The 27,582-nt window shown below is 37.1% G+C and overlaps 2 long non-coding RNA genes across 2 annotated transcripts; one reads left to right on the top strand and one right to left on the bottom strand.

Annotated features, from left to right (window-relative positions):
* Positions 1 to 5,496: 5,496 nt before the first annotated feature.
* LOC134199053 (uncharacterized) lies at positions 5,497 to 16,590 on the top strand. Its single transcript, XR_009973387.1, has 3 exons — positions 5,497 to 5,739; positions 14,002 to 14,208; positions 16,461 to 16,590. It is a non-coding gene; the product is annotated as an uncharacterized LOC134199053 (long non-coding RNA).
* A 5,819-nt stretch (positions 16,591 to 22,409) lies between these two features.
* On the bottom strand, positions 22,410 to 23,879 carry LOC134199004 (uncharacterized). The gene is made up of 2 exons (XR_009973319.1): positions 23,624 to 23,879; positions 22,410 to 23,297 (listed from the first exon to the last, which is right to left on the bottom strand). It is a non-coding gene; the product is annotated as an uncharacterized LOC134199004 (long non-coding RNA).
* Positions 23,880 to 27,582: the final 3,703 nt, after the last annotated feature.

Raw genomic sequence — 27,582 nt, 5'->3', positions numbered from 1 at the left:
CGATTTGCAGATGTTGGGATCAGACCGCAGGCCTAAGGATGTTTTTAGGGCCCTATCGCACTAAACGAGTCCTCTGCACCCGATGTCTGATCCCCTTCCGGGGTCAGAACCCGGTCAGAGTAAGGGGGTTCGCGCGGACAACACTACAACCAGACTCGCGGCGCCACCCCGAGGACTCCTGACCGATGCCGCGACGGGTCGTTGAGGCGGTAGCCGACGACAAGCAACCCCGGCTTCCGCAGTACGGTGACCCTACCAGACCGCCGGGACGATTCTGCTGGTGTTCCGGGATACCTATGAACTAAACTATGTTAATGATTTCAGAAAATCAATCATCTAGATTTAAATCCTTAAAATGTCCAAAATAAAACGGAAACAGTTAAGTTGTAAAGCTTACAAGTATTGATCGTTTTTGTATTGAGATATCGGTAATTTACAGCCTCCATGTTGACCTCGTGCGTACCGTTAAAAGCTTTATATTATAACATTTTCAGCAAATTTGCTTTACTAAAAGTCAATCTATTTTTAGGTGAAGTTAAACCGATAAAGAACATTGCTGCCTAAAGTTTTAACAGACTTAATTACGTTTATTATTTTTTCGAAATATTTTTGTTGACTACTGATCTTTTTCTTAAACGTAATTTGCATGATTATTATTAAAATATATCTTTTTTAATGTCCAAGACCGTGTACTAATGCTACTAGCCATCCCCTATTCTACTTCAGTAGTATTTTGACCTTATTTTAACTATGCCGAGTTACCAATATAAATCCTTAATAATTCAAGAAGAGAGATATCGTGCAGGCTAGGTTAGAAATATCATGAATCTATAAACAAAATATTACGTTTGTATTAGTATAAATAATTTTCGTTATCTGTTTTTATCATCAGATCACTGACCCTGGATCATCTCTGGGATTAATTCTCGTCAGTTTTTCCCAAGCGTTTAATAATATGTTCTATTTTAAAGGAGATTTGAATCGAGTAAATGCAAGCAGATACATTTGTGAGTGTGTTACTGCCCATATCGATGACCTAGGTGTAGTGATCACTTACGTGCAAATAAGCCGTAAGCTCGCCTGTTTTAAAAATATGTTTTTTTTATATTGTTGTACATGAACTGAAACTGCCCATTTATTATTGTAAGAATAGATTAGTAATTCGCGTCCTTGTGAAAAAATAGCTTGATGAGCTTAATCAATGCTTTCTAGCTTTTCGAAAATCATGTTTCTAACGTGGAATATTGTCGGGCGGGCACGAGTGGTTGACTCTTAGCAAAATAATTACATTAATAGCGTATATGATGTGGGTGATGGAGATATTAAAGACCGATCGTTTGTATGTATGCAACGCCAATCAAAATATTCCTTACAGTAGTAACTATTCGCCTCCTAAACCGTAATAGATGACCAGTAGCATACTTGAAAAAAAAAAAAAAACAACTAAGACGCTTATTGTTGAATTTATAATTGCGTGTTACAATAATACCCTCTTACATTTAGTCTGGTTGGAATAGCTTTCTTAGACTATGGGTCTGGATAATACATTTGAGATGCACACGCAGAAACATAGTTGCTGAGCTAACAAATACACGCACTTTGTAATAATTTAGGATTCAAAGATATGTAATTTTTGACGTGACAGCGTCTTACAATTCGATGGAGTCTACTGCACGCATGAAAAAACATGACTCATGCGGCGTTACCTCGCTCTGAGGCGTTCCATTTAAGGCTTGAAGTGCAAGCGAGAGCGCGCAATGAGCGACAAAGAGGCACAATCGGCCTCCCGCCGCGTTCGGCAGCGTTCGACATCTGTCTCTCTCCTACTTGAGTGAGCGATGCATCCGCGTGGACAGCTGCTATACAATACATTTACATGTTTTCGTCAAATATGAAGTTCAGTGAAAAGTGAATGTGGTGTCAATTGTTATAGTTAAAGTTTATAGTTTAAAAGTTGTAAAATAATTACTCAAAGCAAATTCATACTTGTAAAAAACTATGTACATTGTAAAAAAAATATATTGACATCATTGTATTTATGCGTACAAATAAATGTAACTTGATCAATTCAATAGTGATTTCCATTTACCTCCTTCGCTATATCCATACAAAATATCTATCAAACAAATAAAAATAAAATTTTCTTTTGAAAAATTAAACCATTCCATCAGTATTTTCTTATGACGTTGTCACATTCAACAACAATCGTCAGTAAACCGACTTTACAGACAACCGATTTTTTTTGGAGTGGATTTCGAGAACGTGTTAAACGTTTTACTGATAGACAGCGGCTTGGCTCTGCCCTTGGTATTGCTGACGTCCATGGGCGACGGTAACCATTCGCCATCAGGTGGGCCGTATTCTCGTATGCCTACAAGGGCAATAAAATAATAAAAAACTGTACTCTATTCTATATATAATTCCCTCTATAGGTATATGTTTCGGTAACCATGATTTAAATTTTTACGAACAGAACTATTCAAAAATATGTAAATTGGTCCTATGTGGTATACTTGTAGATAACATCCAAAAAGCCGACTAACGCACCCAAAAACGTTCTATTACTGTAACCCCACAGTAGTTCCTTTCAACAATATTTTATAACAGACTGTTGAAATAAATAGAAGCGGCGAAGTGCGTATGTCCGTATAAACCCAATTATGGCCCATCAAACGCTTGTGTCATGAGTAAAGGTGATTTATTGAAACGAAGGCTTGAACTTTCGTCAAATGACAACCCGTACCAGAAGCATTGATTTACAACGACACGGTTCAACAAGGACCCTTTTATACAGCCTTTAAAAGTTCAACAGTCGACATTTACGACGAAGACACTATTATAGCGGTAATAGCTTATTATTGAGCCATCAACTGGAGATAGCAGATGATTGATAGTGTTCATTAATATGGTTCGCGGCTCACGGGCCCGTACAAACAAATCGATGTGCGTTATCTCTTAGTACCGGCGGGTTTTATGCTAATTTTACCTTCATTGCTTCGGGATATATTGATCATGTTTATATTGAATAAAATAGTACCGGAGTACTTAGGATTAAGACATTCGAAGCAATGGTAAATCTGCTATTTGTGTGTCGAATCTACATTTTAAGTCGTATGCGTATTTTTTTAACTTTGAACTTGATTTCTGGATTGTAATTTCATGGGCCGATTATTTTGATTAATAAACTTACATTTCTATAGATCTCTATGATTCATAAATTATTACTTGTTTTGTTGTACCATTAAGGTTTTGAAATTAAACACCTTTAAAATGCCCATTCATCGTTTACAAATTTAAATGTTACATTAAGTACCTCAAAAAATACATTAAAATTTATTTATATTCTAATAGGTATATCAGGCGTTTATTTAGCTGAATATTGTAGAACCTACGTGCCCAGATATAAAGAAAAAATAGATTTATACAATGTCAAAAGATGACACTATTTTTTCTTTTTTGTTTTTTTTTAAAACCAACAACTTTTTTTGTGACCCGCACTAATTTTTTCGAGAAACTAATGAGAGAATATTATTGGAAAACACGAATTAAATACACCTAGACAGTATCTGGAAATTTTACAAATAATAACTTCTTAAATTTGTTAATGTTAAACAACACGAAAGTTTTGTGTTTTGTTCGAAATTATTTTCGTAGTTAATAGGTAATATGATATTCGTTTTGTTTAATAGCCAAACTTTATATTTATTATTAGGTCGAAATGTAACAGATTTTTTTTTATTGCTTAGATGGGTGGACGAGCTCACAGCCCACGTGGTGTTAAATGGTTACTGGAGCCCATAAACTACATCTACATCTACAACGTAAATGCGCCACCCACCTTGCGATATAAGTTCTAAGGTCTCAGTATAGTTACAACGGCTGCCCCACCCTTCAAACCGAAATGCATTACTGCTTCACGGCAGAAATAAGCAGGGTGGTGGTACCTACCCGCGCCGACTCTCAAGAGGTCCTACCACCAATAGAAAAATACATAAAATAAATGTTATTTTTTTAACTCATTACAACACCAGTATATACACCAGTATAAAGATATTAGATTCTAACTTTAACTTGGAAGAACGCTGTTAAGGTTATGTTTAATACATTATACCAGGATATAGATATATTATGTAAGTAATCGAGTGGGTTGGTACATTATCTACCTCATAATATGAAAATACCAGTTTGGACTTTTTATATTCGTAAAAAATAATTTCTACTCGAAGGTTGAAAACAAATTATTTTGTAGGCAATTTTCGTTAAATAAGTTAATGTGTAGTGAGATGTAAAAAGATAGCTGACTAAAGTGGATAGCAGACGCGGCGCCTTCGTGATTGCTGACATTTATCTTGTGGATAGCTAATTAGCTACTGCGCGGTACTGAACGCCGGACAATGGGCTACTTCATAAAAAAAATACCAAAAATATTCTAACATAACAGTAATATAAGCAACTAATAATTGTGGAGCACGTTCTTATCTACAGTAAGTTCAGAAGTAATTTACATCTTAGCGCAGTACCAATAGGTTTGATAAAGCTGTTACAAATTTCAAATTACTTTTGCTATTATACTTTTAGAATATCTCATATTTGACTGATCGTTTCAATTGAATTGGATATTTGAATTGAAATAAAAACATAAAATAGTAGCTGCATTAATTGTTAATTTTTCGTTTTTTACTGGTGGTAGGACCTCTTGTGAGTCCGCGCGGGTAGGTACCACCACCCTGCCTATTTCTGACGTGAAGCAGTAATGCGTTTCGGTTTGAAGGGTGGGGCAGCCGTTGTAACTATAATGAGATCTTAGAACTTATATCTCAAGGTGGGTGGCGCATTTACGTTGTAGATGTCCATGGGCTCCAGTAACCACTTTACACCAGGTGGGCTGTGAGCTCGTCCACCGACCTAAGCAATAAAAAAAAGGCTTAATTAAGGCTAGAAAGAAATACATATTTACATCTTTGAGAGTTTGTCTTCATGTTTTCGATGTTATGACGTCATCAGCGTTGCTTTTACCGTTGTCAGGTTAAAGCAGAAGAAAATTTTCGAACGAAACGAATTCTCACGGTTATTAAATATTCCTAAACGTTGCGCTGTATTCTTAAACTCAAACCAAAAGTAATCACTTGACTTGAAAGTGTCAGTATTTTATTATTTACAATTTCCTAACTAACAAGTCTATTAAAACTATCCTACGTTTACAAATCATCAAAGATTCGTGTCAAAAACAGTTTAGCTCGCTTTTTTAGTCCAACTTAGCAATGACACAAAACCTTGACTGCTATTTAATAAAAATTATAATAAGATACATGGGAATTACCTTGAATAATAAGAAAGAAATTAATGGGAACGAATGTATTTTTATATAAGTATGTTTTGAAGAAAAAAATATCTTCTATGTATTTTTCGTCCAAATTTTTTTTAATTCCAGCAGTAAAACTTTATGGCTTTTAATTTTCATGAACGCATATTAAAGAATTGAACCGAGTTGTGCGTGTATTCAGCTCACTGTGCGGATGTTCTGCTCGTAAATACTAGCCCGTTTCGTTTTTCCGCTTCCGCCCTAGTGTTGCCATTACTTAACTGTTTCACGTCTTATTCAAACTACATGTATATTCATTTAATTGGAAGTTATGCACGTGTGATTCAGACTTTATTTATAGCCTATAAAAAGGCCTGAACGTTGTTTAGCTTATCGCCTTATCAATTTGAAATACGACCGTCTGCGGAATAAGTCTAGTAAGTTATAATTTTAATTATTTCATGTCACGTCTTGATCATATAGTACTTAAAATCGTAGTTTATTTGTTATGTTTCTATAGTCATATATCTGAATTTATATTGAATAAAACACATACTACTTCTGAATTCTAATTAAAATTGAAACATTTGTTTTCGTGTTATAGTGATATTCATTACACCATCTCTTAGAAATTTTCTTTCTTAGAAAATACTTAATAATGCAACACTTACATCATTTTAGTTTTAGTTACATTATTTTATAAATTTAACAGCTATATCTATCTGCTTTGCATACATTTTCTGACAGCCACAAAGGAGATTGTAAACTTAATTTAATTCAATAAGATGCTTTATAATGAACCACTTGTGGTCGTATCTTATTTATTTTCACTGTTATTTAATTGTTAAAAACAAGTTACAGCGGCTGAGCGGACGAGAAATATTAATCAAAAAGCTGGAGACCTACTTTGCATATCATGATTATACAATTTGGGAAAATCTATTTTTTTTAGCTTTCGTCAAGCCCGCTGTGCTGCTTGTCTCATCCACTTTCGACTCCTTTCGTAAGTTGTTAGTCCATTGGTACAGGGATGCCTCATGGTGCGTTTGCCAGTTCACAATCTTTACTCAAGTGTCCGTCAGTTCTAGCCAATTTTCTTGGAAATACATCATCTCTGCTACTTTAGTTTGAGTTATACTGATAATTCAATGTTTCCTTCTGTGGAGGTCCGTGTAGCGGGAGATACGGGTTTGTCCCGGCGTGTTCCAGAGTATATCCCAAATTAAACACTCCACCAACAGTTAATAGTTTGTATTTGGTAAGAAGCACAAGCACAGGAAAGCAGAAAGAAGAAGTGGATAATTAATAATAAGTTCAAAATGAAAATATTTATTTACTGGCGGTAGAACGATTGTTTACAATATTATAGCAGTGTCACATGCGGCGCAAGCGAAAGCGTGGTGCGGACTGGCGGGCGGGAGGTGACGTGACCGGCCGTCGTACGAGTCGAGCTTTTTACGTTTTGTTTATGCACATTACACCGTACGATTTTTTTGCATGTCTGCCACTGTGTGGAGGACGCCACACCACTCCCCTCCAGAGACCGTCCTACGGGCGATAATACATGGGTAATCGTACTGTTCTTCCAGAACGTGTTTTCTTAACAGGTCCTTCATTGTCTGGTGTCTTCTTTTCAGGTATCTCCTTTTCAGCAGCCTTTTCGTCGTGATTCTTTTTCATCCGTGAACAAGGTGGAAATGACGTGTTTCTTCCAAGATCTGTGTTATCTGTGAGTATATAGGCAGGTTTTATTCTTTCTATTGTTACGGAAACTGGTTTCCCTTTTATCAACAGCTTGAATACCTTATCATTCCTTTCCAGTATTTCGTGAGGTCCGGTGTAAGCTGGTTGGAGGGCCCCCTTCAAGGCGTCTTCTCTTAGATAAACATTGCGCGCATTGTTGTAGCGAGATCCTTAAAAACAAATGTTGTTTTCTTGCAGTGCCTAGATGCGGGTTGCGGTTGTATATCCTTCACTATCGATCGGAGTCTAGTCATAAAATCGGTAAGATCATCTGTTTTGTTTTTGGATGAATGAAACGATTCCCCTGGTAATCGAAGCGTTTCTCCGTATACTAACTCAGCCGGACACGCTTGAATGTCTTCTTTAAATGTGTTTCGGATTCCGAGTAAGACAAGTGGTAGTGATTCTGTCCAATTTAATGTTGAGTGACATATTATAGCAGCCTTCAACTGTCTGTGAAATCTTTCAACCATGCCGTTGCATGCAGGATGATAAGCCGTCGTCCGTTTGTGTTCGAACCCGACCATTTCAGCCAAATTCTTAAATAGGACCGATTCGAATTGCCGTCCTCTGTCAGTGATAACGGCGGTAGGGCAACCAAAGCGTGCTATCCATTCAGATATCAGGGCTTTAGCTACGGTTTCGGCGCTTATGTCCATGATCGGTATGGCTTCTGGCCATCTTGTAAATCGGTCAACGATGGTTAGGCAATACTTATAGCCGTTCGATATTGGCATTGGACCTATTAGATCTATATGTATAGTGGTAAATCTGGCCCGTGGTAATTGAAATGTTCCAGGAGTTACGGTTACATGTCGGGTAATCTTGGAATGTTGACAGGAATGACATGACCTCGTCCATTCACGGCAATCTATTCTCATACTGGGCCATACGTAGCGCTGGGCTACTAACTTTGCAGTTGCTGCAGCGCCAGGGTGGCTCAGTGAATGCAAGTTATTGAATACTTGACGTCGAAACGGTGCTGTGACGAATGGTCGTGGAAGTTGTTGGCTGTCATCGCAAACGAGCTGTGTTTTTGTCCCAGGTATAGTTAGCTTACGAAAGGTCAGTGACAGTGATCCCTCTTTTAGTAAACGTTTTAGCTCTGGATCGCTATCTTGTGATTTCGCTAACTGTATCAGGTCGATGGGTTGTGCTACTTCTTCAATTCTCGATAAAGTATCTGCCACGACATTTTCTTTCCCAGATATGTGACGTATATCTGTCGTAAACTGCGAAATATAGTCGAGGTGGCGGAACTGTCGAGGTGAGCACTTATCTTTCCTGGTAGCGAATGCGTAGCATATGGGCTTGTGATCCGTGTATACGGTAAAATGTCGAGCTTCGAGCATGTGTCTGAAATGTTGGATTCCCTCATAGATCGCAAGTAGCTCCCTGTCGTAAGGAGAGTATTTTACTTGTGATGGACTGAGTTTCCGTGAAAAAAACGCTAGAGGTTCCCAAGTATTATTCTTACATTGCTGAAGAGCAGCACCAATTGCGGTATCTGAAGCATCTGTGACGATTGCCATTTTCGCATCTGCGTCAGGGTGTGCCAGCAGTGTAGCGCGGCATAGGCTGTTTTTACATTCTTCAAATGCGTATAATGCGTCACCAGCGATGTTTACAGGGTGAGAACCTTTTATTTTGTCGGTTAGTAACATGTGAAGTGGCGCTTGAATTTTAGCTGCGTCAGGTATGAACTTCCGGTAGAAATTTAGCATTCCCAGAAAGCGGCGTAGTTCTTTAGCAGTTTTTGGTACTGGGAATGCTCTGATTGCTTCAACTTTTGTTTCCAAGGGCTTGATTCCGGCAGATGAAACCTTGTAGCCTAGGAAAGTAACTTCTGACGCTCCAAATACGCATTTCGATGTATTTATTACCATGCCATATTGTTTGAGCCTTTCAAATATTTGGCGTAGGTGATTCCTGTGGGAAGATTCATCCCGGGAAAATATCAAAAAATCGTCCAAGAAAGCGTAAGTGAAGTCCAAACCTCTTGTCATCTCGTCCACAAAGCGTTGGAACGTTTGGCCTGCGTTTCTGAGTCCGAAAGTCATATACGGAAACTCGTATAGACCAAACGGGGTTGTTATTGCGGTTTTTGCTATATCCTCGCTGTTTACTGGAATCTGGTTGTAAGCTTTTACCAGGTCTATGGTAGAGAATACCTGGCATCCAGAAATATTGTGGGTGAAATCGTGAATGTTGCGTATGGGGTAGCGATCAGGAATCGTTCTCGCATTCAACATCCTGTAATCACCGCATGGACGCCATCCGCTGCTTTTCTTCGGTGCTAAGTGGAGAAGTGATGATCATGGACTCTCTGATGGTCTAGCAGTTCCATTTTTCAGCATAGCTGCGAATTGTTCTTTGGCGATAAGCAGTTTATCCGGAGCTAAGCGGCGTGGAGCACATGAAATTGGAGGTCCCGGCGTAGTCCGTATATGGTGGACTGTGCCGTGATGGATGACACGGTCGGTCCCAGCAGGGCGCGTTATCTCAGGAAATTGACGCAGTAATTGATGGTAAGCTGTTTCGCCGATCAATGTCTTCACAGAAGAAATAGTGTTCGACGATAAAACTGCAGCTGCTGGTGTCGTCAATGTCGTAGTGCTGTCGATTAGGCGATGATTACGGCAATCGACGATGAGGCCATAGAATGATAAAAAGTCGACACCAATGATGGCTTTTGTGACGTCTGCCACGATGAAACGCCATTGGTAGGCACGACGGAGGCCCAAGTTCAACTCTAGGTGACCAAAACCGTAGGTGGCTGTGGCAGTTCCATTTGCCGCGTAGAGTTGGTAGCTGGTGGGTGATCGCCGTTCGCGTAGAGCGGTGCGGGGGAAGACGCAGAGATCGCTGCCAGTATCAACTAAAAACTGCATCTTCGTTTTCCGATCAGAAACAAATAGGCGACCAGGTACATGTTGGCTATCGGACGTCGCCATTACCGACTGCCTTGGTAGTTTTCGGGCCGAAAATCACAAGGTTTTGTGCACCATTTCGCTTGATTGCCAAATTTATAGTGGTACCAACATGTCGGAAACTTTTTATAGCTGGACTGTGACCGTTTCGTTTTTCTATCTGGACTGTCTCTTCTAGTCCTAGATCTGGAGCGGTGTTTATGAGTCGTAAGTGCCTTCACTTGCCTTGAAAGTTCGTCGATCTGTTTGGCCATCGACTCGAGCGACGGTTCTGTAGCCTTTAGTGCTGATGTTGTGGCTATTTGAGGCGAGCATGGTATTATTTCGTGCACACTGTCGGCTAGGTCTGCTAAAGCCAGCAAGTCCAGTCGTTTCTGAGATACAATGATCGGTTGAAGTGTAGTGGGCAAGCGGCTGGTCCAGATGGTTTTTATGAATTCTTCTGGAACCGTTGGTCCTGCGAGTTGCTGCAAATGTCGGAGAAATTGCGACGGTCGTCGGTCCCCAAGCTCCTCATGCATAAGTAGCTGCTTTACTTCCTTTTCTCGCGATGTAGATAGACGCTTGATCAGTTCGCTTTTCAATCGTTCGTATTTCCCGGTTTTTGGAGGTGAAACGATGATATCTTTCACTTCAAATTCAAAATTCAAATTCAAATTCTGCGGCATATCTATGTTCTAGTGTTGAAGTGACATAATAAAATTTTGTATCGTCATCCTTAATACCGGACAGCACAAAATTGCCTTCTAGCTGTGAGAACCAAACGGCTGGTTCTTCGGCCCAAAATGGTGGTGGTCGCACTCCGATACGATAAATGTCGGTCGTGTCGGATGGTGTAAAAGTCTTCGATGATCCAATGTTTGACTTCGATCCGCCATCTTGATTGGCCATGACTAATGTAAATCGTCTTCTTATTGTTTTATGCTTCTTATCTTCTTGTTGTCGGGGTCACCAGTGTGGAGGTCCGTGTAGCGGGAGATACGGGGTTGTCCCGGCGTGTTCCAGAGTATATCCCAAATTAAACACTCCACCAACAGTTAATAGTTTGTATTTGGTAAGAAGCACAAGCACAGGAAAGCAGAAAGAAGAAGTGGATAATTAATAATAAGTTCAAAAATGAAAAATATTTATTTACTGGCGGTAGAACGATTGTTTACAATACTATAGCAGTGTCACATGCGTCGCAAGCGAAAGCGTGGTGCGGACTGGCGGGCGGGAGGTGACGTGACCGGCCGTCGTACGAGTCGAGCTTTTTACGTTTTGTTTATGCACATTACACCGTACGATTTTTTTGCATGTCTGCCACTGTGTGGAGGACGCCACACCTTCGGTAAATACCGAATTATTGAATGCGCAAATGCGCGTCTTTTTTTTTTTCCTACCTAAAATGGTAGCCTTGAGAGGCTATTCCAGCGTAACCTTAACTAGTAGGTGAGCTCACGGGGCTCAAACCTGACGACGTTGCTAACACGAACTCTAGCAAGAGCCGTGCTTCGCAGAATCTACCACCGGATCGGAAACGCGACTCACTGAGAAGATCCGGCGAGAAACTCAGGGCTGTGTCTGAGGGTTAATTTACTCGTCGAGCCCGTCGAGCGTCGGGTTCGACGAGAACGGTGACCGGTGCTTGAAGTACCTAGAAGCACTGTTAGTGGATCGGGAGGATCCGAGATGACGTGTTTGGGGCGACGTCGACTGCTTTCCATTCTTTCCGCAGGATCGGGAATGAAATGAGCGTCTTTGATATATATTACTTAAATAACATTTTATGCCTCAATATCGCGTTTATATATACTGAAATGTTGAAAATAATAAAATGAAAATAATTAATATGAGATTAAGACGTAAGTGTTTTTAGTCTGATTTTTTTTGTGTCATGAGTTGTATTATTTCGGGCTTTATTTCTAAAAAACTAAGCAATGCTCTTTCCACTAAACTACTTTGAACTAGCAGAATATAGTTTTGTGAGTGTCGTACTCGTAATCAAAGTGTCACACATTGTAAAATTGATGACGACATAAAATATATCGTTTGAAATATCTGGGTCTACGGAGGGACTTCGATTCTCTCTGAGTTATCTATCATATGCTCTTATGTATCGTATCGTAGGCTCCAAGGGGAGTAATGAGGAATTGTTTGAGATGATGTTGTAGAGTTTCTCCATATTACCTAGAACCACTGTATTCATTCAACGCGCGATTCTAGAGACTATTTTGGCACGTACCGTCCGACTCCTCCAAGTTGTGTCTCGAGCGTTATGACACGGTTTTTATCCAAAAGATTTCTGATGGGAGTGCTCAGCCACATACTCCTAGTATTACTGAGTCACCTACCTACACCTATGAGTCACGATGACCACTCCCCATCGCGTAGGCTGTAAGTTTATATATATAAGAGCAATAAAAAAACACAAGACTCGGTATTATGGCTTGCAGGTTGTAGGTCATATGAATTCTTACCCAGTTTTCTTTCTTGAATATGTCTTGCGTTCCTTAATGGTAGGCTTTAGCCTGGTTATGCGTCTACTCGTAACGTTGCCGTATTAGGTAAGCGATAGTAAGTAACTTTTTCGAGACGTGACGCCGCGCGCTTATTCACAAACACTACACCAGCGCAACGTGTGAATGTGTTGAACGCGAGCTACATAGTAGGCGTAGTGGGGGTGTCAGGCTATTTTCGTTACGGAATTTCTTGATTCAGTCGCCGCGCTCAAGGCCCGCGATAGAAGCTATGCAATAGCTTAAAAAAATATCATCACGTTGGCAAAATTATCTTTGATCAAAAATTAAAAGTTTTCTGTAAGACTTTCTTTAAATTAAACGGTTGTCTGGAAGAGATCGCTTTTAGCGATAAGACCGCCTATTGTACAAATTTATCTATCTGCATTTTGACTGTTTTTTGAATATAAACTTATATTAAAAAAAATTTATATATAATAAATGGCTTCCACCTAATGCTATTGTAGTCTATCTCATTGTAGCCGTTACGTAAACTACCTTGTATAATATACATTTTTTGAAAAGAGAGCTTATTTTTTCGTTACGTAAGATCAAAATGCATTAAGTGTATATAATAATATTTCAGTTGGTGTAAATTTTTTCTTGCCTCAAGGACATTTAAATGTACGTGTTGTACGTTGTATAATGTGTTGTACGTGTTTCTATTGGTTTTATAACCTTTATATTAACAATGACTACATTTTTTCAGTTCCTTATACATAAAAGTGTTAGAAATCGGTAACAAGATACTCACTCAATTCTGTCTCGTTTAGTACCGTTTAGATTTCTGGTTTAAATAATTATTTTTATTGATGTACAGTTTAAAATTTTATTATTAATATTACAAATACTTTAAGTGATAGTTCGCTGTGTACTATCCTATGATGCAATTTACGTATTGATATAGGATTAACTTAAACAACTGAAATAAAATTGTAATAGTTTATTGTATTGCAATTCAAGTAGTATTTGTATGAAAAGCGTTCGTAGATCCCGGAATTATCTGAAAATCAATTTGATCGTTTCAATTAATATACAATATTGTTAGCAATTAGCGACATTGAACACGTTGAATAATTAGCGGGCATTGAAAACTGATCCATTGCTTATTGAATGCTCACACTAATTAAATGCGCTTCGTCTATTTGACTTTGATCTAAACCGACTTAAAGAGCTACGCTGTCATAATTTGATGTTAAAGGACGCCTATTTAATGTGAGTTAGACAGCGTATCTAAAACAAAAGCAGTACTATGCATGTTACGTTAACTATACGTAAATATATACACAAAATCAAAACATTTGAGTAGCATTTATCCTCTGTTTGTCAATCGATTTTATTTGTTCGTTGTATTTGACGAGCTTTATCTTTATCGATATTAAATATCAATAAAATCAGAGAGGATGGTTAATACACAAAATGAATATAAGCCTTAAGGTCAGTGACCAAGGTCGAATTTAGACTACAAGACGAACACAGACCGATGTAACAAAGAAAATTCCTATGATTGTTATGTAATGTATTGCAGTTGTCGTGGGTACTTCAGGGACTGTTCTGTTTAGAATACCGTTAACGTACAATACCATCAATGGAAGAAGGGAAGACCTGCAGCAGAAGCCACACAGCCAGCCAGCACATATTGGCAATCCAGCAAAACCGTCACCCCTGCTTTGTTAGGGAGCCTACGCCCGGGCAGAGGGGGTTGCCTCGAGGCCTGATCCACGCTCCTGCCAAGGTATGTGAGGACCCGACGACAACGACGTACAATATTTTTAGAATGAAATCAAATCAAATTCAATCAAATAAAAAAAAAAAATTTAATTCAACATAAATGAAAGTACTTGTTGAACGTCAAAAAGAACTACCGCAATTCACAAAAACTAGTCTCCGTCCTGAGAAGAACTGGCAAGAAACTAAGCGGGAATGTAGTTTTTTTTTTATTTTTTTTTTTGATATTCATTTTTACAATGAGTATTATAACATAACAATTATTGCAATATTGCGAGCGAGCAGCTCATTCCCACTTTGTGCAATCTTCTAATCTAAAGTCCCAAGTGTCGAAGTTTGGTTGACATTTATATAAAATGTTGACATTTATATAAACCTGTCAATTATCTCGTGTTATAATGAATGAGTGGCTCGCTACAGAAATATGCGGGAAGTACCAAATTGCACGGACTCACAATACAGTCTAATATCAGTAATAATGTTAAAAAAACATGAAGTAAATTAGTTATTCAACCAATTTACACGTCACTTATTATCGAAATAAGATATTAGTAGTGTATGCAAACGTCAGCATCAGAATTTGAAGACCTCATAAAATCTATTAATTTTGGTATAGAAGTAAAAATAGATGTAGCGGTTAAAAAATGGAGAGTTATCTATCTATTACAAAACTATTGCGTAGAAAACAAATGAGTTTACCATAATATATGTGATTGATGAATGTGTGAAATAGCTTACTTGATAGCCTATCGAAAATAATGTGAGCAGATTTTATTAAGAGGTTACCAAAATAGAATAGCAATAATAATAATAATAGCAAAGGAGAGCAGTAATCAAAAGTAGCAATAAGTATATTTAGAAGAACAAAAATTGCCGATAAAGATAAAAATAATACATTTAAACACATAATAATTGATATACATAATACATTTTCGTTATGTCGTTTTATATACCATAAATAATAAAGTGGTTCAATTTACCTAAAAACCACTTATTTAATTAAATATTAGTTAAGTCCTTGAAAATGTATAGTTTAAAACTGTTCGTCCTACTTTCAACCCTCAAACAAACACATGAAAATTCTCATCCGTTTTTTCGCTTTCGAAATAAATTTAATTGTGTAAGTTCCATTTTCTTTGTGTTAATAACACAGTGCTCAGTTAAAATTACTGGGCCTTACATGAAGCTGAGGGTGACGCGTCGGAAAAATGATACACGAAAAACTTCTCGTGTGTGAATTATATCCACAGTAAATTTATATCAGCTGTGTTTTGTAAGTGCAAAGTTGGATGTTTACCGTTTTCACATTGAAATTTTATCCTACCAGTCGAATCGGGATCTTACTAAAGGAACTCGTTTCGAGTCTAGGATCAAGCCGAGGATAAGTAAACGTTTGTGTAATAAATCTAAATTCGTCCATCAGTGAGTGCATGCAACCGTACAGTGCGCTAGATGGACTATGGCTTTACTGGGTTGTCACTGAAGAGACACGTACAGACGTGATGCCCAGTTTATTGCTTCCCCGACTCGAACTGATTGGCTACTACAGAAATCAAACTCACTTGTTGTTGAATATCTGAAATATGTCGCACGATTTGTGTCAACTTATTGCGCATTGGATTTTTTTTTTTGCTTAGATTGTTGGACGAGCTCACAGCCTACCTGGTCTTAAGTGGTTACTGGAGCCCATAGACATCTACAACGCTAGTGCGCCACCCACCTTGATATATAAGTTCTTAGGTCTGAAGTATAGTTACAACGGCTGCCCCACCCTTCAAACCGAAATGCATCACTGCCTCACGGCAGAAATAGGCAGGGTGGTGGTACCCACCCGCGCGGACTCACAAGAGGTCCTAACACTAGTAATAAAATCAAATGATTTTGTCTATCTTAGTAGTAAGTTAAGTTTTGTGTGATCCATTACTTAGTACTTTAGGTAATTCAGCTGAATGATTTTCCATAAAATATCCATGAAACTCCTTTCACGAGCATCAAGCCTCTTAAAGAGCCGCCTTTAGTCGATAAATCTACTTACGGAATGAAAAACGGTTCAATAGGCACACATGGTTCCGCGATTTTCTTAAGATACGAATTGCAAATAATGTGAGTCAGGAGCAATATTTTAAGACTTCTCCAACGGAGGTCTTACTCGTACATTTCGTAAGTAAGTAACGTAACACGGAACATTTGAGAGAATGAAAATAAATCTCGAGAGGAATGCGATAGAGTAAAATTTCTTATAGTTTTTCAACATTCCAGTTTGCTCGGGTGCTGAGCGTCATCTAAGAGCAGGGAATTTGCACGTACTCCTCGTCTCATCTTGGCACGTAATCCACTTGATGCCTATTTTACTGTCGGCCAGGGTCTGAATACCGAGCTGCATCACGCCAATGCACACTGCGTTCAGTATTTTAATTTTGAAGCACTCCAATAAAATGTCCCTACATAGTCAAATCGACATTGTAGGTTTGTTGAATATTTGATCGATATTAAACGCTGATTTTAGAATTCTACTTTAATATTGCTAAAATTAAAATTTGCTACTGAATATATTTTATTCAACATTTTGTTTTATAAAATAGGATGCTTAAAATTTTTAAACTATTTTACTATTATCAAATGCCACTGACCGACATAAGCGACTACAAATTACAAAAAAGGTCACAGGCGGGCGCATCACGATGCTCAACTATGAGCGATCGACTGAAGGAGGGACGAGGACTATTATTAATTAATTAATTTATTTATTTATTTATTTATTACACGTCATGTAAAATTTACATTGGCGGACTTAATGCCTAAGGCATTGTCAACCAATCAACAAAGGTAGTGCAGAAAAAATAGTAAATAAATCCAAACTGCCAATATACCAAGATCTCAGGAACTAACTAAACTACAATTATTTCTAGAATTTCTGCTTATTATGTAATAATGAAAGATAATTTCATAAGCCTCGTAGCGCTTGCTCGGTTTTAATATTAATTGAAGGCTTTTAGTCCTAATTGAAACTAAAGTTTTAAGTCCGTCCACAAGTGCGCGCGCGTTCGAGGGCTCATGACAATTAAGCGGTTGCATGTTCGAGATTGGATCCGTTCCACTACGTTTTTATAGTTTATTTTCAAGACTTACCTTGAAATTGGTTCTTGGGCGCTTATCGTCTTTAGTATATTGGTAGTATGCTTCATATTAAGATTGTTCAAGTTACAAGCAATCGATGCTTTAAAGACGCTGAACTTGCTCGTATTTTATCGAATCGAAATAAATTCACGGCCCATTTGGTTTTGAACACTTAAAAAGCCGATAAATATAAACAACGTAAAACCAACACTTTTTTTATTGCTTAGATGGGTGGACGAGCTTACAGTCCACCAGGTGTTAAGTGGTTACTGGAGCTCATAGACATCTAAAACGTAAATGCGCCACCCACCTTGAGATATAAGTTTTAAGGTCTCAGTATAATTACAACGGCTGCCCCACCCTTCAAACCGGAACGCAATACTGCTTCACGGCAGAAATAGGCAGGGTGGTGGCACCTACCCGTGCGGACGCACAAGAGGTCCTACCACCAGTAATTACGAAAATTATAATTTTGCGGGTTTGATTTTTATTACACGATGTTATTTCTTTACCGTGGAAGTCAATTGTGAACAATTGTTAAGTACGTATTTCATTAGAAAAATTGGTACCCGCCTGCGGGATTCGAACACTGGTGCCTAGCTACATGGATTCGTGCACCGGTCCTCTTATCCTTTAGGCCACAGCGACTTCAAAATACACCCACCTTGAAACATTGTAACTATACTGAGACCTTAGAACTTATATCTCAAGGTGGGTGGCGCATTTTCATTGTAGATGTCTATGGGCTCCAGTAACCACTTATCACCAGATGGGCCATGAGCTCGTCTACCCATCTAAGTAATAAATAAAAAAAAAAACATAAGATCGAAGTCTGAAACGAATCGATTCAAGTGTTTTCTTCGGTTTTCCCGACTCCTAGATATATTACAATGTATTAACATATCTAGAGATTTTCGCACTACTCAAACCGGAATACGTAATTTATTTACCGTTGAAATAGGCATGATAACGACACGAAATAGGCAGGAAAGCAATACGTAAGTGCTCACAATATGCCATACTAAAAACAATTAAGTAAATTTATAATTCTGGCAGATTGTATTGAACACACGATGTTTCTTCTTCACGAATTCTTTCATTGTCGAAGTCGTTTTCGAATCGGCACCCGGGATATAAGATGCTGCATAGTTTCATCACTGGATGCGCGTACAAGTGCCTTATCTACCTTGTGCCTTAGACTACTACTGGTGGTAGGACCTCTTGTGAGTCCGCACGGGTGATATCACCACCCTACCTATTTCTGCCGTGAAGCAGTAATGCGTTTCGGTTTGAAGGGCGGGGCAGCCGTTGTAACTATACTGAGACCTTAGAACTCATATCTCAAGGCGGGTGGTGGCATTTACGTTGTAGATGTCTGTGGGCTCGTCCACACATCTATGCAATAAAAAAAATAAAAATAAAATTACGACTACAAAATCATGTTATCGTTGTTTTGATATGTGACTTGTTTAAGAAATCCCTGTTATTATGTCTTGGGGTTTGCTTTCACATGTGAAGGCAGATAAAGATAAATATCAAGTTTATGAGAATATTGATATGCTTAAAATTATCAGTGTACATTAGCCTTCGTCTATTCAAAAAGGCTTAAAAATAAACAAGGCTTATAACAATTGTAACATATGTTTGAACGCAATTCCAATATATTTTTTTATTGCTTAGATGGGTGGACGAGCTCACAGCCCACCTGGTGTTAAGTGGTTACTGGAGCCCATAGACATCTACAACGTAAATGCGCCACCCACCTTGAGATATAAGTTCTAAGATCTCATCTTATTACCGGTGGTAGGACCACTTGTGTGTCCGGGCGGGTTGGTACCACCGCCCTGCCTATTTCTGCCGTGAAGCAGTAATGCGTTTCGGTTTGAAGGGTGGGGCAGCCGTTGTAACTATACTGAGACCTTAGAACTTGTATCTCAAGGTGGGTGGCGCGTCTACGTTGTAGATGTCTATGGGCTCCAGTAACCACTTAATACCAGATGGGCTGTGAGCTCGTCCACCCATCTAAGTAATAAAAAAAATAAAAATCTTTTTGAAATTGTGTTCAAACATATGTTACAATTGTTTAAACACAGTACCACCAGTGATCGTGTTTAAAAAATGATCGTTTGTCATCAGTCTATTAGTCGAAACGATGTCTGAATTCACACGTGTACTTTGTAAAGTTTAATGAAAATGAAAATTATCTCTCTCATTTTGATTACGTATAAATTTTAACTTCATCAGAAATTTCATGCGATTTGTACCCTGAAGTTTATTCAAAAGACAAATATAAAAAAATATTCGTTCCCCTTACAGAGATCTCGTTCTTCATTTTAATTGCGCAAATCCTCTTTAAGGGGATCTTTTTTGATAAAATCTTTTTTCAGTAACGATACAGGGATGATATAATTAAAGATGCGGAAAATCAGCTTACCTGTCTGTTTGTAGCTTGAGGTTGGTTCTGCTTAATTAACAGGATAATTGAAACCTGAGGGCCTTATTGTTAAGATTGCTTATTCAATTTTTTATATTTTACTACCTGACCCGGCAGACTTCGTAGTGCCTCAATCGATAAATAAAAGACCTAAGCTTTTGTATAAAATAAACTTAATAGAAACAAAAGGAATCCGTCCGACGGGGGACACATCAAAGGAAAAACGAAATTGTTATTTTTATCTAATCCCTAGCATTTTCGTATTTATCTACCTTTCAAACCTTCTCTGGCCTTCCACAAATAGTTTAAGACCAAAATTAGCCAAATCGGTAAGGCCGTTCTCGAGTTTTAGCGAGACTAACGAACAGCAATTCATTTTTATATATATAGATAAAAATTATTATACCTATACATTTCTTTTTTTTTTTCAAAATTGTATTAGTTTTAATTGCTACTTGTTTAATTGTTACTTGTGTACAGCATTCGATTTCAACAATAATCTTAAGCATACTCATACGTTCTAATATGAAATCGAAAAACAATTTTAATTAAACATTTTAATTTGTACAAATGGCGCTGTGAACAGTTTACATGCGTTCATATCTCTTTTAAATAAATACTTTGAATGCGAGCTGTGGATCGTTCATGAGCATTGCTTTAAATATTTTCCCAATGCCGGCTGTATATCTGATCGCACCGATTGAGTTGTATATTGAAAATAATATCTTGAGTGCTTTGAACGAAATGGCACAATCGAGTCTGTATTTTGCCGCGGGATATTGCATTTTTTACGATTTATACTCAAAAGAAGATAGGTAGGTACATAAACCTATCATAGGACTATCAACGTTCTACTATCAGCTGTCAAAAAATTAGTTGTTAAAGAATTAAAGATCACCGAATTCGTATTTGAATATATTTTAGGTTATCATATATATATTTTCTTTGTTAATTGCTTAGATGTGTGGACGAGCTCACAGCCCACCTGGTGTTAAGTGGTTACTGGAGCCCATAGACATCTACAACGTAAATGCGCCACACACCTTGAGATATAAGTTCTAAGGTCTCAGTTTAGTTACAACGGCTGCCCAGCCTTTCAAACCGAAACGCATTACTGCTTCACGGCAGAAATAGGCGGGGTGGTGGTACCTACCCGTGCGGACTCACAAGAGGTCCTACCACCAGTAATTATACTCAGTGGTTATATTAGCCTATTGGGCATTGAAGACTTTAATAGTATATTAACAAGTATACTTAATGATTTACGAATTGATAAATATGATGATATTATTGAAATAAGAATTTTCACCATCCAATCGGCCGAGTTGGATGAATTACGATTTTTTTTATGTACTTTTGTGTTAAGACAAAAGTGACATTACAGATATTATTCTATTATATACAAAAGATACGTATACCTATTATCATCGTTTGTAGTGAAAGTTAGAGTTCTTAGGGTTATGAAAAATCTTCGGGATGTCCTATCTACTCTTTAACATGACATGTTAACGTCAGTACATCCAAACGTGAGTACGACACGTAAATTTGATCCGAATCCGTCAACAATAAAACCATTACATTACAACGTTCTATAATATATCTTTTAGGCAAAATAAAATCGTCATAATAAAAGCCAATCTTAGAATTATTCTTAACATAATATTATTGGATGATGAAGACTATGAGTGCTCGGTAATACTTAGCGAAGGAAAAGTTCAAGTGAATTTTCCTGTAGGTACTTACAAAATTTTTTTAGAAAGTGGAAACAACCAAACAACATAAAAAGCAAAAATTAAAAGCTATATATAATCTCATCAGAGCAGCATTAACATAACATTACCCACGCGGAACTATATTTATTATTCAATAATAACCATTCTGAGATTTTGCGAATTTCGATCCGTAATTCATCTTCAAAACAACACAATCTATATAATATCTATATTTTCTCTATTATCTCTATAACTTTTAAAATACTTTCTCGATTTTCTAAGTAATCGTAATGGTATCTGAGAGAACATTTAACTTTATTTCAATTTTTATACTTTAACTTTTTATACTTTGGAAATACTGCTGTTTCTAAATAGAAATACAAACGCGTCAAATACATTCAGAATCACGCAAATTCGCTGTGACAATATTGTTCTTTACTACGCCGAAGTTCTGACGATCCAATTTCACATGTTCGTACATTTATTATTAATTGAAGTAATTCAAAAAATAACTTATTGATTGATCTCAACTATATCTTTAGGATAGAAAATATATAAGAGATCAATAAATAAAAAAATATTCTATAAATTTATATGGTACATCTTATCTTACATTTACATATATTATGCAATTAAATCGTGCGAGAGAAAGTGATACAAAAGGGTGGTCACGACCCTCAGAATTAAGGAATACGGCGACGAGGAGGAGGAGAGAACAATTTTATTTTTAACGTTTCTTGATTTTGTTCTTAGAATAATAAAATCATAATATATTCTAATAAAATTTTAACGAAAACATCTTAAATCTGTTAATAGCCTAGTTAATTGTGTTAATTTGATAAAGCTGTTAATTATCAGGAAATATCAGGGCAATTAATGTATCCAGAAATACATTTAATACAAAGGCAAATCAATGGGCGAGCTATTTAGCAAATTAGCAAAAGATTTTAGAATCCGTGATCTGTTTATTTTAATACGAAATATTTCACAGCGACTAGACTTATTACTAAATGTTGAATATCGCCAGGGGACGTAGGCTCGCGCGTAGGTAGTTTTTTTTAATTGAAATAGTTTTTTTTCCGCTAAACTTTAGAGGTTTTCTTCGGTAGAAATTGTATAGCTCATGGCTTACCTGATGTTACCCGTCTATGCTAACGTGAATACCTTTCACACTCTTTCAGGACTGTAAAACCAAAGGGTTATGTACCGTACGTTGAAGGAGCTACGTAACAATAGTCATCTATATAAGTTGCTGAAGAGTTCCGTACGTTCAGAGAGTTGGTCTTTAGCATACTTGGGCTGCTCCGGACACAAATCGGAGAGTGCATGAAGCAGATTGATAGTCTGGAGACTCGGCAGCGACGCAAGACTTTGCTTTTCCAGGGATGTACCGAGGTTGACGGAGAGGATTGCACTTCAGTCATCTTAAATGTGCTAAATAATAAGTTGGCCTTGAAAAATGTGTCTTCTTCTTCCATAAAAGAATGCCACAGACTTGGTGCGCGAAGTCAGGAGCATAACAGGCCCATTCTTGTGAGGTTCACTAATGAAAACATTAAATCCAATGTTTGGAGAGCAAAGTCTAACCTAAAGGGTTGTTCAATTTCATTGAAGGAGTTTTTGACAAAGCCCAGGCAGTCCATATTTATCAAGGCAAGAGCTCACTTCGGAATGCGATCCTGCTGGACCCAGGATGGAATCATAGTTATCAAGACAACTAATGGAACACGTCATAAGGTAACAGCTATGGAAGAGCTGAGCCCTTTGCTGTTGAAGTTTCCAAAAGCTTCAGTGGCATCTCATGTGAGTGGAAAGAGTGATGAGGCAGGAAATCTAAAACATAAAATTCGGAAGTAATGGTGCTTTAATGTTCTTTTGATAGGCAACTCGAAAATTACCATACCGATGTAGTAAAAGTGTGTGTGTATTTTTATTATGTCATTTATTTCATCTTTTTTTTTTGTTTTTCTTTTTTTCTGTAGTATCTGTATATTACTTTTAGGTAAGTAGTTTTAAGTTTGTATAAATTAAGTTCTATTCCAATAATTTTATTGTTATTTGTTCTGTTTTCATTCAGTCCAATGAAGTTGGTGGTTAATGACACAGTTTAAAACATTCGTATTTTGGTATAAAATCAGTTACAGACTACTTAAACGTACCAGACGTAGTGTAGTTGTTCTATTGTTTTGTGTTTTGGATTTTGTTTATATTTTGTAATGCTTTCTAAATGTTTCTTGATGTTCACTGAATTTAATTTACATCTTCTATATTTTATATTGGTGTTAGCTGGCAGGTGGTGTTGAGATATACGCTTTATTCATTTTTGTTTGTTATTAATAATTTTTTTTTTCTCTCTTTGGTTTTTAATGCATATAGATTGTATCTTACCAAATTGTTATTTATAATATTTTTTGATAGTTTTTTTTTTTTTTTTATAGATTATTTTTATATAGATTAGTATATATTAATATAGATTAGTATATATTAATATAGATTAGTATATATTTGTATAGATTAGTTTATTTATATAGATTAGTTTGTTTTACACATAGACACATTTTTTTTTTTTTTTTTTTTTGTTTTTCTTCTAATTTTATTATTTATGTCTTTTGTATCAGGTGTATCCATAGAGTTACTATTCTAACTGGAGTGCTTACTTCGTTTGACATAAAAACTAAAAATATACTTTATCCCTATGGCTTAAAGTTTATTTTTAAATAGCAAAAGATGTAAGGAAAAACGGTCTGAAAAGAGAATGATTATTAAGTGGTGGTGTCCCTCTCGCACATTTTACAAACAAAAAGCAGTGTTGCTAGCTTAGAGGATTTTCCACAAAATCTCGTAATTTGGACCGCTGTCTTAGTTATCAAAAATGGCTTTTAGTGGTTAGTGGATTTTTTAGTAGCTTGGGCGTTGTTGAAAATTATCGAAAAGGTTAAAATCAATCTACTTTACAGGATTTTAAACATTTTATGACAATAATATATCTAAATACTTATTATTTAAACGATGTGACTTAAACTTAACTAGAAAATGTTGCGACAATTTAGAATTTCCATCAACGTCAAAAATTAAATTGGTTCAAAAGAAACGTACAAAGTCATGGTGAAATTAGTTTCTGATGATGACAATTTATTAAATTAAATTATATAAGAAGTATTGATTATATGATATATATTGATTTTTAGTAGAACATCATATATTAATAAAGCTCATTAACAAAAAAAAAAATTGTTCTATATTAATAAAAACTCTGTTTAATGGAAAATTTAATGGTAGGTACGTAAATTTCTGATGGTTTTCATGTTGAATTTGATGGGAAGCCAGATTAATTGTTGGCATCACCGAAAAAAAGCTATGAATGGATTAAAAGAAAAATGGCGTCTATTTACGTTTGTAGTTCGAAGTTAAAAGGGCACTGATACAGCTTGTGGCTTGTTTTTTTTCGAAAATCGTGAAAGTTTCCGTGTAATTATGGTGAACACTTATATTGTAAGTGGTTTTAAGCGAGAATCCTCTCCAGTTTGTGGAATATCCGTCCATATGTCAGATTCATTGATAAATTTTTACTAGTGTGAGCATATATTTTTAAAATGTGAGATTTTTTTTTCATTATAATATTATATAATATAACCAATATTTTGTAAATAGAGATCAAGTACTATGTGTATTGCGTTATGTGTATTGACTTGTCATTTAAGAGTTATTTAATTGTCTACATATAACAAATAAATGAATTTCAGTTCATTTCATTTTATTACCCATTGTGTTGTATTTCTTAAAATATAACTAGTAGACTTAATATATACGTGTCATGAAAATAGCACAGAAGTAAAAATACAAGCAATTTTAAATCAATTGAAGATGTGAATGTAGGAAAAGAGCACCCGATACGCGCAGACCATGTGTGTTGTGTCTCACTCAGTGAGTCAAATATTAATTTGCACGGCCCACTTAGCCAGTACATTAAAGTAGGAATTGCGTAATTAAGTTCAACATAATATTCAAGTCGCGGTTGAGTATTCGGACGTTAAACATGAGTTTGAAGAAGTTTAAGTAATAGAACTGAGGTAATGATGTTTGTAACAAAACTCAGTGCTAGATTTTCGACATCGCAGCAATTTCCAAAAAAAAGCGTCGAAAAAAAGTCACCATGACGACGAAGCAATGTTTAAAATTGAATTTACATAAATAAACTGTTGCAAGCACGTGTTTTGTATTTACATAGGACTACACAGAATTACTTAAGGTAAATTCAAAACTGATGCATGCGTATAATTTTGTCCTATAAATAAATTTTATATGGTCACCACATTAGACAAGGACACCGCGACCAAAAAGTATTCTCTTTCGAGACCGATTTCTCGGCATTAGACAGCACTCCAGTTGTAGGTACTTATTAACTCCATGGGTGTATCAGATACTGATGATGATTCTTTTTTTTCTGCAAACGAATCCAGTACGTCTTCTGGAGAGGAAAGTTTTGGTTCAGCCACCGACACCCTGGGTGACTTCTTACGACATACTTTTGACCACAAATCTGGCTGCCAGTTCAACGTATGCCACATCAATGCACAGAGTGTAGCCAGTCATTATAGCGAACTGTATCATACATTTTACAATACCAACGTCGACGTCATCCTGATATCCGAAACGTGGCTCAAGCCTACTCTCCTGTCGACCTCTTTCTCTCTCCCAGGTTTTATTCTTATCCGTAATGATAGAACGGTCGGTAGAGGAGGTGGTGTGGCCATTTATCTCCGCAGCACGTTTCCATATAAAATATTGTCTTCTTCTTCTACCAACTCTAGTGCGGAGTTTCTTTTTCTTGAGGTTTGTGTTAAGAGAGTAAAAACTGTAATTGGTGTCACCTATTGTCCCCCTAATATTGATTACTTTACTGAGTTCGAAACAGTATTAGAATCTTTGGGCTCTGAGTACGCACATCTTATCATCATGGGTGACTTCAACACAAATATCCTTTCTGGTAATTCCCCTAGATCCCAGAAGCTTCTTCAAATCATTGAATCAGCTACTCTTCATCTAATGCAACTACAAGCTACGCACCTAAATACCGTCGGTGAAGACACCTGGCTCGATTTAATCCTTACCTCGAATCCTTCCTTAGTTTCCTCTCATGGTCAACATTCTGCTCCAGGGTTCTCTCATCATGACCTAATTTTTCTTACCTATATCCTTAAATCCCCAAAACCTATTCCCAAGACCCTGCACAGGCGCTGCTTTGCTCGCATGGATCTTGAAAAACTCAGAAATGATGCAGCCGAGATAAACTGGGATCCCCTAGTAGATGCTGCATCAGTTGATCACAAAGTCGAAATTTTCAATAATATCGTAATCAAATTATACGATATCCATGCCCCAATTAGAAAAGTAAAACTGAAACGAACGCCTGCACCGTGGATGACTGAAGGAGTTAAGATGGCCATGCGTCGCAGAGATCGCGCTTTTCGAAAATACAAAAAGAATCGCATCGAAGATAATTGGGTCCTTTTTAAGTCTGCTAGGAATAGGTGTAATCAAATGATACGCAATGCCAAGCGCCGCCACATTCTGGATAATATCGCTTCTTCTTCTCCTGCCGATGTTTGGAAATTTCTCGGAACTTTGGGTATCGGCAGATCGCGACGTTTGGACATTCCAAATATTATTCAATTAGATGATCTCAACCGACACTTCTCCACATCCTCCGTGATAGATCCCTTAACTAAAAATCAAACGTTAGCTTATTTGTCTGGCCTAAGGCGTCCAGATGTTGTCCCCTTTCAGCTCTTTCCAGTTGCCCCCTCTGAGATAAGAAAAGTGATACTTTCCATTAAATCTAATGCGGTGGGATATGACAACATATGTCGCCGCATGATTATAACTATCCTAGACTGTCTCCTACCTGCAATTTATCATATTATTAACTTCTCTCTTGACTCTGGAGAGTTTCCTTTCCTATGGCGCAGAGCTTATGTTCGTGCCCTACCTAAAATTCCTGACCCTTCTGTTCCTAATCACTTTCGCCCAATTTCAATCTTACCCTTCCTATCCAAAGTGCTCGAGATCTGTGTCCATAAGCAGCTTTCTCGATTTATATTTAATAATTCCCTAATTA

This window comes from Bombyx mori, chromosome 6 (assembly GCF_030269925.1).
Source record: "Bombyx mori chromosome 6, ASM3026992v2".
In the NCBI taxonomy this organism is placed as follows: Eukaryota; Metazoa; Arthropoda; class Insecta; order Lepidoptera; family Bombycidae; genus Bombyx; species Bombyx mori.
The sequence above is the reverse complement of the archived record's forward strand: the minus strand, read 5'-3'. Positions and strand labels throughout refer to the sequence as shown.